The sequence below is a fragment of the Rousettus aegyptiacus genome, unplaced genomic scaffold (genome assembly GCF_014176215.1).
Source record: "Rousettus aegyptiacus isolate mRouAeg1 unplaced genomic scaffold, mRouAeg1.p scaffold_m13_p_6, whole genome shotgun sequence".
NCBI classification, from domain to species: Eukaryota; Metazoa; Chordata; class Mammalia; order Chiroptera; family Pteropodidae; genus Rousettus; species Rousettus aegyptiacus.
In genome coordinates, this window is record NW_023416309.1 from 14,071,928 (window position 1) to 14,077,927 (window position 6,000).

Here is a 6,000-nt window from a genome sequence, read left to right on the forward strand (position 1 = left end):
CATTTTGGCCAAAAAGCTGCCTTATGAGGGAGAGAAAAGTAAATTCTCAGATGTTGACAGCAACACTTTATCCCAGAAGAAAGTGGATTTAAGATAGTCGAGGAAAGAATGTGAACAAAGGATTTTATATCCATCATAACTAACCTTCGGGTGTAAAGGCACAAATCTGTCAACATGCAGAAACTCAGAAAACATTGTTTGCTTCTTTCCCAAGTATCTAGAGAATGAGCTCTAGACATCAGAATTGTCGGGGGCTGTTTTGACTAAGATGGCTGCCAGGCCGAAAATGGCTGCTCAGCAGGGTTTCCCACCAAGGTCGTAAGCCTCCCGGTTGTATCTGCCTCGCTTCCCGCCAAAGGGACTTTCCGCGGGTCTTTCCGCCCGGCCCCTTTGTGTTACACGATATCTCCTGAATGCCTCTGGCCAATCAGCAACATCACCGATCACACCCTATATAAGCCTGCAGCGAGCCTTAATAAACGAGACTTGATCAGAAAGCCTGTCTTGTCTCCATTCTTTGCGTCGTCTTGTCTCCCTCCCCTCCCCGTTCTGTCTTAGGGTCCCTGTTGACTGTCCCACAGGCCAGGACACAGAATGGAAATTATGAAATAGATATGAAAAACAATGAAAGCACTAATTATCAAACCTGTAGGATACAGTAGCAGTTACAGGAAAATATTTAACTCAATGTTTATAATACCAAAAAGAGATTTTAAATGAATGTATTCATGGCACAACCACTATGGAAAACATTATGGAGGTTACTTAAAAAATTAAAGAACTACCATATGGCCCAGCATTTCCACTTCTGGGTATTTATCTGAACAAAAGGAAAGCGTTAACTTTAAAGCATTATTTATAATAGTCCAGACATGGAACCTAAGTGTCCATCAATGGATGACTGGATAAAGAAAATGTGACACAGTGATCCTCGGTATCTGTGGTGATTGGTTCCAGAACCATTTTGGACACCAAAATCCACAGATGCACAAGTCTCATATAAAGTGGCATAGTATTTGCATATAACCTACACAATCCTCCCACATACTTTAAATCTCAAGATTACTTTAAATACCTATTACAATGTAAATGTTATATAAATAGTTATACTATATTGTTTAGGGAATAATGACAAGAAAAGTCTGTACATGTTCAGTACAGATGCAGCCATTGTGGGCTGACTATATAGTACATATCAGCAACAATGTAACATTAAACAAATATTTTCCATCTGTGGTTGGTTGAATCCACAGATACAGAACCCGTGGAAATAGAGGGCCGGCCATCTGTACATACAATGGAATATTCAGCCTCAAAAAGAAGGAAATCTTGCCACTTATCACAGCATTAATGGATCTTGAGGACGTTATGCTAAGAGAAATAAGACAGACAAAGATACTGTACGATCTCACTTATACATGGAATCCAAAAACAAAACAAGACAAACTCATAGATAACAGAAAACAGATTAGTAATTCCCAGGGTTGAGGGAGTGGGGGGATGAAATGAGTGAAAACGGTCAAAAGGTATGAATTCCCAATTATAAGTCCTGAGATCTAATGTACAGTGTGGTAACTATAGTTAGTAATACTATAATGTATATTTGAAAGTTGCTAAGATCTTAAAAGTTCTCATAAGGAAAATAATTGTAGCTGTGGTGGTAGATATTAATGACATTGTGATCATTTTGCAATATATACAAATATTGAATCATGTACACCTGGAATTAATATAATGTTGTATCTCAATTATATTTCGAAAAACAAAAAATAAAATTATCAGGCCCAAATATCAGTAGTGCCAAGGTTGAGAAACCCTGATCTAGGCAGTAGGTCAAGAACAGATGATAGAAATGTACTGATTGTGATTGTTTGCTTGAAAACACGAAGGATATAGAAAAAAACAACTTGGGAAAAGAGGAACAAAATTGGAAGATTTACATGATCTGATTTAAAGACTTTTTATGGAGTAACAGCAGTCATGGTGGTGTGTTATTATAGACATATAAATCAGTGGAACAGATTAGAAAGTCCAGAAGTAGACAAACACATATAGTCAATTGATTCTTGGCAAAGGGGCCAAATAATTCAATAGGAAATGGATAGTTTTCAAAAAATGTTACTGGAACAATTGAATATCTATCTATCCATCTACTTACTTACCTATCTACCTATATATCAAGCCACAACCTTTACTTTACACTATACACACACAAACTTGAAATGAATGAGATACCTATGTGAAAGGTAAAACTAAAATTTAGAAAAAAAAATAGGAGAAAAATTTTGTGACAAAGGTTGACAAAGATGTCTTAGGACATAAAAAGCATTAACAATAAAAAAATAAATTGGACTTTATCAATATTTAAAAGTTATATTCTTTGAAAGCTCTTTAGAATAATAAAAGCTATAGACTAGATGAAAAATATTCACAAGATGTATCTGATAAAGGACTTACATGCTGAAAGAAGCCAAGCACACAAAAATAAATATTCTGATTAGGTTTCACATACTCTATAGTGATAGAAAGTAGATCACTCTTTGCCAGGGGCAATGGTGGTTGGGGACTGACATTAAATGGGCACAGCGGACATTTTGGGGTGAAAATGTTCTCTATCCTGGTGGTAGTTACTAAGATTTGTCAAAGCTCGTTGTAGCTTTGTAGTGTGTTTAATATATGTGAATTTTATTCTATACAAATTATCCCTAAGTATGTTTTAAAAATTAGCAATTTGCTAGTGTAAACCATAAATCAAAAATATCCTGACCTAAATATTATTTATTCCAATAATGTAAGGAAGGTTCAATATTTAAAAAATTTGTTAATAAAATCTACAGCCCTAACAAAAATAATATTAATTGTTGGAGAAAGATGTTTGATATCCATTCATGATTTATTAAATACCCTAAAACTTTGAAAACTAGAAGTAGAAGGGGAACTCCTTAATCTGACTAGACTATAAACTTCTAGTAAATACCACCCTTAATTTTGAAACTAGTTTTGAAGTATTCCAAATGACACCAGAAAATCAAAATGTTTGCTAGCCCTTCTTCCTTGAATATGGTTCTCAAGGGGTGCATTCCTGAGAAGAAAGTAGAGTAGATAAGCGCTGATCACATCAATATTACAACTATAGAACAGCCATCATTGAGCATCTCCTGAAGTGTAGCTGGACAAAAGTCCTATAACTAAGGATACATAGAAAAGTTATATGAGACCGGTTAGAGGGGTGACGTTGTGGAAGAAGCTGTTTTCACAACCACATGTGATGATTAAAAATTGGGAGGGATATCTTGGCTGTAGAGGGGTGAGAGGTCCCAGGTCCACATCAGGCTCCCAAGCCTAGGGATCCAGCGCCAGAAAGAGAAGACCCCATAACTTCTGGCTGTGAAAACCAGTGGAGATTATGGCTGAGACAGAAGTTACTCTTAAAACCTGTACATGAACTTAATCGCTGACAAACTCACTCACTCTCAACTCCAGCATTAGGGCAGCAGCTAAAAAGGTACTAGGGACATACAGGGAGAAGCTAACTGAATTGTCTGGCTTCAGGGTGAGGGCTGGAGGGACAGCTTTCTCACATTCAGAAGTGCTGGAAGAGGAGAAAAAATGGCGTAGATGATAGAGGATCTGTTCATCCCTCTGGTGACCAAATCGAAGTTGTGATGGTAATAAGGATCAGCAGCAAGGAAAAATCACCTAGGATCTAGATGAACAGGCCATACAACTAGGGAGAAGTTCAAGAAAGCACTCTGCAATGGCAGAAGGTAGGACAGGGTGAGGACACAGGGCTGCTCCGTGTGGAGCAGCAGCTGAGTGAGACCGAGGCTGTGGCAGCAGCAGTGGCGGAAGCCTCTTAAAGGGGCTGCATTCATGAGTGGATTTTCATGGTGATGGACCTGCTCGCTCTGAGCACCAATGGCGATTTGGCTGTGCACAGGGGGCACCAGGGATTTATAGGGAAACATTGTCGGAGTGAGAGCTGAGGCGAGACTCCCTGGGTACAGAAGTGCTGGCGGTATCCATTGTTTCTTGTTGAGCCCTCCCTTCCTCCTAGTGAACTGACACCGCACTGCCATAGCTGAGATGTTATCAAACTGGATAACAGAGGTCATTCAGCCCAGAAGATTCCCTGAAACTCCACTTCCCCAATTCATAGCCCCACCCAAGCCACATCCAGGTATATCTTCAGCGAGTCAGGTGCCCCTTGCTGAGCAGCACCTAGACTCACACTAGAGGCAGCTTGGTTTCTGGTGTGGCCTTTGGAGGCAACTATAAGCACATGCTTGCTGAATCTCAAAAGGTGGCCCTGGAGGGGCACAAGCTGGGGCTAAATTTGGCCTGCAGCTGAACCCCTTCAGGACCGTGCCACTGGTCACCTATTTCACAAATCCATGCTAATAAGACTGAGAGACTTAAAAGCTTTGCTTAGTACATAGAAATAGACATGGAAAGGCAGCCAAAATGGGAAGACAAAGAACAGAACAGAGAACAGAACAGAGATCCAGAAATAATGGAGTTAAGTAATCTAACAGATGCAGAGTTAAAAACACTGGTTATAAAGATGCTCAATGAACTTTTGGGAAGTGAAGATAAAATCAACAAAGAGATTAAAAAAAAAAATGGAAATGGAAATCATAGAAGGGAACCAGTCTGAAATGAAGAACACATTATCTGAGATGAGAAATATGTTAAGTGGAATAAACAAAGGAATAAACAAAGTGAATAAGGAAAAGGATCAAATGCCCTATCCAGAGGATGGGAAAGCCAAGGACATGCAATCAGAATGGCAAGAAAAAAGATGCCATAACTATAAAAATAATTTAAGGAAGATATGGGACACTATTAAGGGTCTAAATATCCATCTGATCGGCATAACTGAAGAAAATCAAGATGCTGAACAGCTGTTTGAGGAAATAATGATGGAAAACTTCCCTAACCTGGTGAAGAAAATCAGGGATCCAAAGAGGATTAAATTAAAATGTCAAAGTTCAAATACAAAGAATATTAAAAGCAGCTCGAGAAAAACAGATAATTACTTATAAGGGAACACCCGTAAGACTGGCAGCTGATTTCTCAAAAGAAACTATTCAGGACAGAAGGGCTTGGCACAAAATATTCAACAGGATGAAGACCCAGAATCTACAACAGAAATTTTGCAGGCCAGAAGGAATTGGCATGACATATTCGAAGTGCAAGGATCTACAACCAAGATTACTTTACCCAACAAAGTTATCATTTAGAATCAAAGTACAGATAAAGAGCTTCCAGATAAGGTTAAAGAATTCATCATCACCAAACTAGTATTACAAGAAATGTTAAAGAGACTTCTTAAAGGAAAAAATCAAATACATGAGTAATTAAATGGCGACAACATCTCTATCAACAATTACTTTAAATATAAATAGATTAAATGCTCCAATCAAAAGACATAGGGTGGCTGAATGGATAAGAAAAAAAGACCTCACATATGCTGCCTATAAGAGGCTTACTTCAGACCAAAAGGCACACAGAGACTGAAAGTAAAGGGATGGAAAAAGATATTTTATGAAAATGGAAACAAAAAAGCTGAGGTAGCAATACTTGTACCAGACAGAATAGACTTTAAACAAAGGCTATAACAAGAGGCAAAGAAGGGCCTAGTGACCCCAATTCTGGATATTCATCCGAAGAAACCCAAAACACTTTGAAGGGACATGTGAATCCATATGTTCATGGCAGCATTACTTACAATAGCCAAGATATGGAGGCAACCTGGGTGTCTATCAACAGATGAATGTATAAAGAAGAAATGGTGCATATATACAATGGAATATTACTCAGCCATTAAGAAGAATACAACAACAAAACAAACAAACAAACAAAACGAAATCTTAACACCTGTAACATCATGGATGAACTTAGAGAGCATTGTGCTGAGTGGAGTAGGTCAGATAGAGAAAGACAAATGCTATATGATTTCACTTACATGTAGAATCTAAAGAACAAAATAAATAAAAC